Below are 13,028 nucleotides of genomic sequence, written 5' to 3'. Positions count from 1 at the left end.
ACATACACATTCACATTCACATCCATACATCCACATTTACATGCATACATCCATTTTCACATCCTCATTTATACATCCACATCCCATATCCACATTCATACATACACATCCATATCCACATCCATACATCCACATCCACATCCACATTCACATCCATACATCCACATCTACATGCATACCTCCATTTTCACATCCTCATTTATACATCCACATCCCATATCCACATTCATACATACACATCCATATCCACATCCATACATCCACATCCACATCCACATTCACATCCATACATCCACATCTACATGCATACCTCCATTTTCACATCCTCATTCATACATCCACATCCACATACATACATACATCCACATTGACATTCACATTCATACATATACATCTACATGTATACATCCACATCACATTCATACAACCATATTACATCCATTCTCTTTCTAACACATCCCATATACATCTTAACACATCCTAACTCATCTTAACACATTCTATCACATCTCATACAACCATATTACATCCATTCTCTTTCTAACACATCCCATATACATCTTAACACATCCTAACTCATCTTAACACATTCTATCACATCTCATACACATCTTATCACATCTTTTTACATCTCATACACCTCTTATCACATCCTATCACTTTCCATACGCATCTTATCAAATCTTATCACATCTCATACACCTCTTATCACATCCTATCACTTTCCATACGCATCTTATCAATTCTTATCACATCTCATACACCTCTTATCACATCTTATCACATTTCATATCTTTTTTTTTAAAAAGAGAATTCTTATATTTGATATAAGATTTCTCTACACATTTATTTATACATAAATTCCATTTAAGGAGACTAACACTTTCGAAATTAAAATCAATCTTTTATGCATCTTCTTATGCATAAATTCAGTTTGGTAGGAAATTACACTTTTAGAATAAAAGAATTTCTCTTATGCATCTAAGTTAAGCATAAAATCCATTTATGAGGAAAATCACACTTTTAGTATAAAAAGAATATCTTTTATGCATACCTATATGCATGAAATCTAATATGATAAAAGTAACACTCTTACAATAAAATAATCAACTTTTATGCATACCTCTATGCATGAAATTCAATTATGATAAAAGTCACACTTTTATAATAAAATAATCAACTTTTATGCATACTTCTATGCATGAAATTTAAAAATGATAAAAGTAACACTTTTGATATAAAAAAATTTCTTTTATGCATACTTCTATGCATGAAAATTAAAAATGATAAACGTAACACTTTTGATATAAAAATTTTTCCTTTATGCATACTTCTATGCATGAAAATTAAAAATGATAAAAGTAACACTTTTGATATAAAAATTTTCCTTTATGCATACTTCTATGCATGAAAATTAAAAATGATAAAAATAACACTTTTGATATAAAAATTTATCCATTATGCATACTTCTATGCATGAAATAAAAATGGTAAAAATAACACTTTTGATATAAAATTTATCCATTATGCATACTTCTATGCATGAAATAAAAATGGTAAAAATAACACTTTTGATATAAAAATTTATCCATTATGCATACTTCTATGCATGAAATAAAAATGGTAAAAATAACACTTTTGATATAAAAATTTATCCATTATGCATACTTCTATGCATGAAATAAAAATGGTAAAAATAACACTTTTGATATAAAAATTTATCCATTATGCATACTTCTATGCATGAAATAAAAATGGTAAAAATAACACTTTTGATATAAAAATTTATCCATTCTGCATAATATTAAAATTCAATTTCTCCATGATTGTAATGAAATTCTTTCAATTAATCTAGGATGATAATTCCTAGAATATGGTAGGAAGTCCTCTTTTTATGCTTTGAATGAGATTATTTTATGCATAATTTTTATAAAAATTTTGCCATAGCTCCGCTGCTATGTGACTGATAAATCTCAATTTTTCTAAGGGATAATGCTTATCATTAAGGAAATAATTAAAATAATCTCTAATTGGATTATTAATCCATAATGGATTGAATCATTAATATACATAAACTAAAAGCATAGAAAAAAGCCATTAATTTGGCCTCAAGCATAGCTTAATCTTGGGTTAAGGAAAAGCTTTATGAAAAGCTTGATTTGGATTGAGAACGGGTCATGAGTATGACCATTTCTTGAGTGAGAGAGAGAATTTACATAAAAATCATTAGAATTTAAACATAAATGAAAATTAACTTCAATAGCATTATGTAACTCTTCACTACTATTCAAACTTCAATAGCATTAAAAAAAAAACCATACCAATTAAACTTCTCAAGCTTGAGAGGGGTTGAGAAGAGAGAAACATTGAGAAATTATAGAAAGATCAATATTCACTAATTACCTTACAACTTGCTTGATTCTTTGTTCACGGTAGAGGCCCCCAACCAATCAATTGGTTAAGTATGTTGATGGAGCCACTAATGGGGATTGAAGAAAGAGGGAAGCTCCAAAAACTAGTGAATTATTAAATGAATTCACAGTTCTTGGCTTAGGTGGAGTAGAGTAACGATGCATAAACACTATATATTTTTCAACAAGGGGGAGGCTTCTATTTATAGGAAAAATTGAGCTCCTAACCAAACAAACTGATTCTAGAATTTTCTAAATCAGTTTGGTCAATATTTGACCATTTTTAGGTCAGTTAAGCTAACTTTTTGGAACTAGACTTGAATGAGGAGAGAGGAGAATATTCAAAATCTAAATATTCTCTCTCTAGAATAATTTTCCTCTCTCTAGGCTAAAATAGTTAGCAACAGGGTCTTTATATTTCTGAAGAGGGTTGATTACAGGGGAAGATACTAGACATCAAAAAGGGGTTGGGGGAGGAATCTTACAAGGGTTTTGCCATTTCCTTCATTTCTGCCAATTGTGCGCACAATTTCTCGAGCTCACTATGTAGTCCGCTAAATGCAAAAAACAATCCTTTAGTGTGCAGCCACATGTCCCTCTTCTTTTGTAGTTCACCTTTGACCTAAGCAAGCTTTTCTTTCTCTACATCTGCCCTAGCATTGACTTTTTTTGCCAACCCTTCCACCAACTCAATGTAGAGGGGGTTTTCACTCCCATTACAGGGCATTGTCATTGCGGTCGACATTGTATGTACATATGTCGCCGTCAAAATATACTGAAAAAAGGTGATCTCTGTGGCCTCAAGGGATGCATAAGGATCATGCCACTCGTACTCCCGAGGGTCCCACTGTAGCCGGGCCAAGGGGCACGCTGCATATGCCCATATGCAACAATCCGGGAGCACATCTGCAGGGTCTGGGTCAATATGCCACTTCCGAGAAACAGCGGCCACTACTACCCGTATCCTCTGAAAGATGCACTCGCAACCAAGGCGACTCCACCTCCACTCTCTGAAGTCTGCCCTCATCCTGAATCTCATAGTAGAGGCATCTGCCATCCTCAGTGCAAGCTCTGACAGCAATCAGGATCTCCAATTGTTTAAGGCTCCCATCCCATCCACCGTGGGGCCACTAGCTCGATAGGTGTGAACCACAGTGCCTCTCCTGAATGTCATCCCTCATAATCAACCCCCCTCTGAAGTGACTCAGCCTCTCCACCTGGATCTCCTCTGGGAGACTGCAAATGGCCTACTAGTCTCCAAAGCTACGTGCTACCAAAGGTCCCCAGGCTAGACGAGGCCGGGAACCCAGCATATGACCCTGCTCTGTGCGAACCGTTGGGCTCCAGATGAGCGGCTGTCTAGCCCACTCCTCAACACAAGAAGGAGGTCGCTGAGAGAGCCCCGGTCTCAGCAGCTCCCAAGCTCTCAGGATGCTCAAAGAAAATCTATCCTCCCATCCTCTACTGAGGCCTGTCCTCCTCATCTCTATGAAGATCCATCGAATCTCTAGTGCCCAAGTGCCCCCTGTTGGGGAAGCCCGAGCCTGCAGACAGCAGCCGCCGCCTGCAAGAGAAGCTCTTTCCAAGGCTCAGCGCCTAGAAGTAGCCCCCGAACAATAAGCTTCCCCAATAAGGCTCTACTCTGATCGACTGGATCTATAATGCCCAAGCCTCCCCTGAGCCAGCAAAAGTGTAATAACTGCCCATGCAACCTTTGCCCGAGCTAGCTGACCGTCCCGCCCAGACCAAAGAAAGTTCCTGATCAGCCTCTGTACCTGGCTGATGCAAGAGCTTGAGAAGATCCAGCAAGACGTAATGTACCACATGGTCGCTAACAGCACTGATTTGCCACCACCACCCTCCCAGCCAAGGATAGTCGAGCTGTACTCCAATACAAAAGCTTCTTCCGAATGCTGAGAAGAAGTGGGGCAATCTGCTACTCAAGTGACAAATCTAGTCCAATCTGGCATCCCAAATACCGCACTGCTATGCCAGGAGGAATCCATTTAAAATCGGGGTCCGGGCTCCATGCCGGAGTGGGAGCGCTACTGATCCAAAAGGCCATTGTCTTGCACCAATTGAACAATGCTCCTGAAGCTGCACTAAAAACTTGGAGCGACTACTCTGCTCGGAGAAGATTGGCCTCCTCGCCATGCAAAAATAAGCCCGTGTCGTCAGCAAACTCAACATCGAGCAGGTCCTCCCCGCGGACTAGGAGCTCCTCTCAAACCAACCTCCTCTGCCGTCAAATACATGCTCATAGCCTCCACAAAGAAGAGAAAAAGAAAAGGGGTGAGGGGACACCCCTGACGGACTGATCTGGTCAGCTCAAAACTTGGCCCCCATCCTGCTGCAATCAACACCTGGCTATGAGCTGTGGAATACAGAGCCGCCACCCCTCTAATCCAACCTGGCTCAAAGCCCAGGCGAAGCATAGTGCCCTCTAAGAAACCCCAATCGACTCTATCGTATGCCTTCTCAAAATCGAGAAGCATCACGACCAAGTCCTCACCAAGAAATCTAGCTCGGGCCGTCGCCTCCTAGAAGGTGAAAATGTTGTCAAGGATACTGCGCTCCTTGACGAATCCTGTCTGGGTAGCATGAATAACCTCCCCCAGGAAGGGCTTGGATCCTCAAACTCAAGGCCTTTGCTAAGACCTTGTAGACAGTATTGAGGATTGTAATAGGTCTCCAATGCCGAATATCATCTGATACTCCCTCCCCCTTGGGGTTAAGAAAGATCAAGCCCTCTGAAAAGCTCTGTGGCATCACCCTAGTGTCCAAAACATACTGAAAGCCCCTGCAGAGGCCTGGCCCCAAAAGGTCCCAATAGCGCATAAAAAAGGTAGGCGTGAGTCCATCCTCCCCTAGGCAACTATGTCGCGGCAAGACCCTCAAGGCCTCAGCAAGCTCAACCTCTCAAAGAGGTGCACCAAGAACTGTATGCATACGATTTGTGACCCTCCTCTGCACATGGGCCCACACAGTCTGTCTACAAGCATCCCAAGCCTCAGTGGCTGGCTTGGCTAAAAGCAAGTCTCTATAGAACCCAGTGTGGCAATGGCTCTGATCTCCCCGGGCTTAGTAGCTATCGATCCATCCGGCCTCCCAAGCTGATGGACTCTTGCTCGAGCATGGCGGGATCCAATAATCTTAAAATACTTTCCAATCACTCTATCACCAAGCTACGTCCACTGAGAGGCCTGGCGACGATAGTAAAACTCATGTCTCTGCTCCTCTGCCTCTCTAACCTCCTGGCGTGCCTGGCTCAGCTGCTGGGACGCCACCCACTCACATGCAAGTTGCTGCTCCTGAAGGCGCTGAAGTGAAGCAAGGCTGCGTCTCAGCCGATGCTCCCGCTCACGAATCTCTCCCAGCCGTGTCAAAGCTGCAGCGTGCAGAAAAGAGCTAAGCTCGATGAGTCCCAAGGCACACTGGCCTGCTGCATCCTCTGGTCAGAGCACTGACTATCATGCCAGATCCTCTCAATGTCCTCAATGAGACTAGGATCTATAAGTACCCTCTCTGGGATCCTCAACTGCAAGCTGGGCTCCCGTGTCCTGTCCTCAAGTGTCAGAATAACTGGCGCATGATCTGAAAATGAGGTGCCAGCGAGAATGCCGATGGATCCCCCTCGCTCCCCTAACCAGTCGCCCACATAAAAGCGATCAATCCGTGATAGATTAGTCCCTCCCTACTACTGGCGATCCGCCGACCGAGAGAAACTAAGACTGTCCTAAGAGCGGGAGAAGGCCCCATGCTACCATGCATCAGTGATCCTCAGTGACATGCAAAATTGCTCCCAAGCTGCAAGCTCCGTGCCGTGAACTGTAACATGATTGCCTCCCACCCTATCGGCCGGGTCCTCAAGCATGTTGAAGTCTCCCCCGACACACCAATGTGCGGCCTTTGGCAATGCATCCGTAACCTGGGCCCAGAACTCTGCTCTGGCACTAGCATGGTTGGGCGCATAGACGTTGAGCATGCCCAATAGCTCATCATGCATCCTCAGAATGACATACTGTGCTCTCCCAGGCACAATGATCCCTCGATCCACAATGGCCTGCCACCTTACATCTGCAATGACCATGCATACTCCTCCCTGTCCACCCAAAGGACCAAACCCTGTAGACCAAAAGATGTCCCATCTACCAAGCATCACCGAACCATATCTCCGGATCCTGCTCTCACCCAAGTGGTACTCCTGCATCATCAAAATATCAATGCTGCCACCAACCAGGCATCTCCGAAGCTCTTGCCTCAAGCAACCACGATAGCGTATATAATGTGCTCCGCCAAGGCCCTATACATTCCATGAGATGATCCTCATGGATGACCTGCTGAGGTGGATGCTCTCTCAGTCGTATGGCAGGCCTTCGCAAGCGGCTTGGATGGAGAGTAGTCCCCATCCGAGCGGCTGCAAATCTGCCCACCCGGTGTACTGCAAGAATCATGGATCAGGCGCCAGTGGCTGTGTCCCCAAGGCGACTGCCTCCCGCTCAGACAGAGCAACCTCGTGTATACATACATATCCAGGGTTGCATGCTAAGTCTGCCACTATGGAAATGACCAAATGATGAATCCCTGAGGCATCCACACTCCCGGGATCCAAGAAAAAATGAGCCAACTCCCATAATCGACCTATCACATCTGTCACCTCCAGATCGCTCACATGGTGAGAAAACTCAACTGCCTGAGTCTTGAAGGTGCTAAGAGCGAGCTCCAGAGTCTATTCCCCGTCACATGGGCCACAGAGAGGGAACGAAAAGGCCACCGCTGAATCAAGTGGCTCCTCCCCGCGGGCCAGAGGTATCACTACATAAACTCGGATGGGTGCTAGCTCATGGGGGCCCTCTGATCCAAAAAGCCATGTGAAGGAGTAATCAAAAGCCTCCGAGCGCTGTCTAGTGCCGAGGCGACTCAGCCGACTGTGGATAGATGATATCCGTGAAGCCCAAATTGGCATGGTAAGTCTCCTCTACGGTGCTCGATCAAGATCGGTGGTTCATCCACATCCTTTCACATATCCTCACATCTCATTCTCATCTCTTCATTCATATCCATATTCATTCATATCACATCCTTTAATATATCCTCACATTTCATTCTCATCTCTTCTTGCACATCCACATCCATTTCACATTTAGTAACATTTTCTATTTTTGATACCGATGGGACTTTTCTAATATTTTTGCCAATTGTTTGGCCTAGGTAAAGGTTCTTTTTCTCAACCGATATTTTCATATTCTTTCTTAATTTTCTCAAGTGAAATATATTCAATATTCTTCTTTTTGAGTAAAAGATTCATAAGATTTACAAAAATCAATTCTACCCATATTTCCTAATAATGCTCAAAATTCCACTTTTGATAAATACTCATAATTTGAATTATGTTAAAAATTCCTCTTTTTTCCATTTAATTTCTTGGATCTCAATTATCATGGGAATTCCTCTTTTTACATTTAATTGATTGAATTCTAAATGTCATGGGAATTCCTCTTTTATCAAATAAATTTATCTAAAATTCCTCTTTTCTTCAATAAAAATTTCCATTAATTTAATATGCCAAGAATTACACTTTTACTATTTTAATGATTGGATTCCAAATGTCATGGGACTTCCTCTTTTATCATTTAAATATTTCTCATGCATAAAATAAATTTATCTAAAATTTCTCTTTGAATTTTAATAAAAATATCCATTAATTCAATATGCTAAGAATTCCACTTTTTCCATTGAAATGATTGAATTCCAAATATCATGGGAATTCCTCTTTTATCATTTAAATAAAATTACCATAATTTTCTCTTTTCTTAATTATTTAATTAGGCATAAACCTTAAAATTTTAGTTTTCCATTGAATGTGATGAAAATCATTCTTTTAGCATAGGATGACCAATCCTAGATTATGGTCGGAAGTCCTCTTTTCATGTTATGTATAAGAATGTATCAATTTCTTAAAAATTTTACCATACTCCGCTGCTATTATACTGACAATTTTTAATATTTTTGAAAAGAATAAACTTAGTAATACAATTATGATACTATAACTATCTTTCAAACTTAAATCCAATTTATGGATTTAAATCGTAAGATTATCATAATTTTAGAAGCATAAAAGTATAAAAAACCACTTTTTTAACCTCTAGCTTCACAAGCCTAGAGTTTGATTTGTGAATTGAGAATTTATCAATGATAAGCATCATTTGAATAGAGAATTGGTCATAGGAATGACCATTCTTTTGGGGAGAGAGAGATAAACATAAAAAGCATCCTCACATAAATGTAAACTTTTCTTAATATTCATTACAACTCTTAAGAAAAGCTTGATTTGCATTATAAACACTTAATTTAGAAACTTCTCAAGCTTGAGAGGGGTTGAGAAGTGAAAACATTGAGAATAGTAGAGAAAAACCATGAAATTACACCTTACCTCTTGATTTTGCTTGCTTCTCTATCTTAGAAGAAGTCCCCCAACCAATCAATTGGTTAGTGTGTCAAGAGCAAAGCTCCAAGGATGGTTGAAGAGAGAGAGAAGCTCCAATCTCTCCAAAGTGTAGAGGATTTTTAAGGGATAATAGAAAATATGAGTATTTTAATGTAATACTGGCATGGTATAGCTCAAAGATGAGAATACAAAAGAATGAGGGTCTTTTTATAGGTGAGGGAGGCCACTAAACTGAGTCCATCTAGGTTCTAGAATTTTCCAGCTTCAGTTTGGCTGAATTTGGACAAGATTTGGACCAGTTTGGCTCCCTTTTTTATTTGGTTTGATCTAAGAGAGAGGAGAGATCAAAATATCACAATTTTTTTGAATTAAAAACTCATCCACGTGTGTGAAATAGGTGCCTACCTCAAAGTCTCCCCCCTCCTTACACTAAGGTGTCAAAAATATATCATTATTCCAAAATATCTCGTTTTTTTTTAGTAATATCTCATAGTTTTTAACTAATAAACCTTGTACTCAGTCAACTCTTCATTTTATATGAGCATTTACTTATTTTTGGGTTTTTTTTTAATTCTTTGGATTTATCTCATCCCAACACTTGGATTAATCTTATTGGCCCATAGGAACCTTAATTGGATCATAATATAAAATTTTCAGAAAATCTTGACCCTTAGGCTAAGGTCTTTTAAATCATTTTTAATTGATTCCTAATGCACTTTGGAGAATTTATTTTGAACTTCTATTTAAGGGGAGCCCATTTCAGACACTAGGAGGATTTTTATATTCAAAAATATCTCAATTTTGGATTATCTCTCTCTAGACATTTTCTCTCTCTAGGCCAAAACAAGATCTTTCTCCTATTTCAGAGACAGAAATAATTACAAGAACAGAAGGGGAGGTTCTTACACCTCTACACCTCAAAAGCTAGAGGAAGGAATCTTACAACTCTCCTTTTCATCTTCGAGTGTTTTATGGCATGTTTGGCACATATAGACTTTAGTAGTTCGTGTAGTTGTGAGACAGAGTCCTCTGTAAATGGCGTGTCACTCATGGGATGTAATTTCCACATGTGTAGATTCATCTTGAGTGTGAGATCTTTTCTCCGAATGTAGATGTGGTCAGTATCCCAATTGTGAATCATTTTATATTCTCTCATAAAGGATCTACCAAGGATGCAATCATAGGAAACTGGCCGATGTCCAAAATTCATCACCACAAAGGTGTGGCGGTAAGTTGTTCCCAGGATCTTCATTTTAAGATCCCGCAATAGACAAATGGGTCTAGCTGTAGCTCCATTAGCGAGTTTGACCAGTAAAGTGGTGTCATCCAAATTGGGTGCTCCCCATTTATCCCAGCATTGCTTGGTCATAATGCTTACATCTACTTCACCATCCAAGATTACTATAACTTGGTGGCCATCAAAGGTTATCAGTAGGGTTGCGTTGAGTTCATCCCCTTTGAAGTACTGTTGTCTGACCTTGTTCACTCAAGCAGTAGGAGTTCATTTTACCTTAAGGGGTATGTGGAATTATTCTTCCTTAGAATCATTAGAGCTATCAAGCTCCATGGTTTCATACACGCCTGCCCTAGGCAGCCTTCCATCCAATCCTTCAAGTCGTTCCATAAGCTTGGGCTTCTTCGGAGCAAAGTGTCGATAGGGATTTGGACCTGAGAGGAGAGGAAGGAACAGAGACCTGCAAAGTCTCTAGGAACTTGGACTTTCTGACGAGGAAGGCTGGATCGGCTTAATCGTAAACTGTTTTGTGTGTATGGGATGGGAACAGGGATTTCTGCAAGTGTTACCCTAAGGTGTTCATCTATCAAGTTTCTAAGATATTCAGCCACCCTGTCTCCATGCTGGGGGGGGTAGCTTCTTCTTCTGTTAACTCTTGTGGGAGTGGTTGGTATGGAATCTCACGAGGATATACCTGAGCATCATCCACAGAGACCGATGGACATGGTTCAAGGTAAAAAGTAGGAGGATCAGCTTCCAATTGAGCTTGGCATTCCCTGATCACCTCTTGGGCACTACCATGAGTCTTTCCTTTTCTTCTATGGAATTAGGATATTCCTTGATCTTTTTGGGTAATTGATGGGTGTCAATAGGTTCCTTGGCTTGAGCGGCAACACATAGCATATCTTCTTCTTTAGATGAAGAAGTTGAAGGATGGGTCCTCGTGCCTTCTTCCAAACTGCTTTTGATTACTACTTGGCTCTCTCCCTTTCCAGTCTTGGTGGCTTTCTTTCGTGAGAGCCGAGTCACGTGTGTGCTTGTTTAGGGGCTTGTGAAGTTGATGCTTCTGCATCAACATGTGTTGCGGCCCTCTATCTATTTTGTAGTCTCATGACAGCGCATTGAGTGGGACTGCATGGATGAAGCCATCTCTAACACTCAACATGTTAAGGCTGGTGTGCTAGGATTAGCTTCATGAGCTTTTCCTATTGCTCTTGATCTTAGAGGATAGTCTTTATACATGTGATCGATACCACACCCAACACACAATGGAGTCAAGGCAGGAGCACCTGCTCTGTAGAGTTACTTGCCATACCCTTCTTGTTGGGACACTCAGCCAGTCGGTGAGGTTCACCACAATCCTTACACTCTATGGGTGGTCATTTTGTTGTTTGGTTCATGTCTCTAGCCCGTGCAGTGCTGGGGCTGCTAAGTACAAAGGGAACATTTGGTCTCCATCCACAACATAATGACTAAAAAGTTGAGAGGGTGGACTTGTAGGCTCTTGAGTTTCATAGATAGGAGTTTTTGAGATTTTCCCCTCGTTCCCATCTTCAAATAGCTTCGTCAGGGTTAACTAACAAACTGGTGCAACTCTTGGCAAATGGGGGTTGATGTGAAAGAATAGGAGGTGGTAAGGGCATGTCAGGTACCCTTAGAATTCCTCTTTGGTCCACTTCTTGGCGGCCAAGTTGAGGTGCATGATGATGCGCAGGCAAAGACTGAGATTAGTGGTTGTCTAGGATTAGTGGGAAAAGCCTGAGATAGCGCTCTTGCTAGGGAAACTTTTTGGTGATAATAGTTAGAAACCTCATGATTGCCCCATTTCATGTATTACGTACAATAGAGGCTCGGACGGGATCTCATCAAGTGTGGACACTCCCTTCTAGTATGGTTGGCTCGACATGTTGTGCACCATACCAACTCTCTTCTAGGGTAGAGGTGAGGTTGGACTCCCTGGTTCCGACCTTGGCCAGTTCACCAATGTTGGGTCATTTGCTACATTAAAGCAACGACCAATTTCTCAACACTCTGTCCATACGTGGGATTTTTGTTTTTCTCACTGGGATTTTTTCTTGTGGCCTTGAAGGATGCCTCTGATGTCGTGGATTTCTTAGGAATGAGTTCCCTTGAAATTATCCTCAAAGTCCATGGTGCTCCTACAACATTTCTGAAAGGAGGTATGGCCCAAGGCATATAACGAATTGTGTAAGGACACATCATTGAGACCCTCGATAAATCTCCCTAGAGAACTTGTCTCTAGCACTACAGCGCGAGTGGAGATATCAAACCCTGTTGATATAGTCCTTGCTATGCTGATGGTCTCACCTTCCTTTTGTCTTACATTGTGTAGTTTCTCAACTGGGCTCCATCCGTGCCTTGGCGTGAATATCCAACTCCAAAAGCTTCTGCCAAAGCTTTGAAGGTGGCCTTATCTTTGGTCTAACGGCTATACGTTTTGCAACAAATGGGTGTATGCTTTCAGAATGGGAAGAGAACGGGCATTCGCTTTAGAGATGAAAAGATGGAATGGGCGTTTGCTTATCGTCGGAGAAGGATTGGATGTTTGAAGTTATGTGCAGAGTGGAATGGGAATTCGCTTCAAAAGGGAATGGAACGGACATTTGAAGTTGATAGAATGGAATGGGCATGACGAATGAAGCCATAGACATTCACTTCAAAGGGGTCAGAATGGACACTCACTTAGGTTATATGAAGGGAATGGGCGTTCGCTTGCAAGGTCAAGGATCAGAGAAGATGCATGCATTCGCAAATCTGCTCTAGAACGGGCGTTCGCTCTAGGATGAGAAACAAACAGGTGTGGCAAGTGTTGGAACGGACGTGCACTTGGGAGCGAATGGATGTGTCACTTTCAGACTGGAAATTTTCTAGAATTGAGTGGCCTTTATGACTGCAAGTCTAGCCACCCTAAATA

The sequence above is a fragment of the Cibotium barometz genome, chromosome 50 (genome assembly GCF_041138505.1).
Source record: "Cibotium barometz isolate CiBa-2024 chromosome 50, ASM4113850v1, whole genome shotgun sequence".
NCBI lineage: Eukaryota > Viridiplantae > Streptophyta > Polypodiopsida > Cyatheales > Cibotiaceae > Cibotium > Cibotium barometz.
This window is presented reverse-complemented; position numbering follows the sequence as displayed.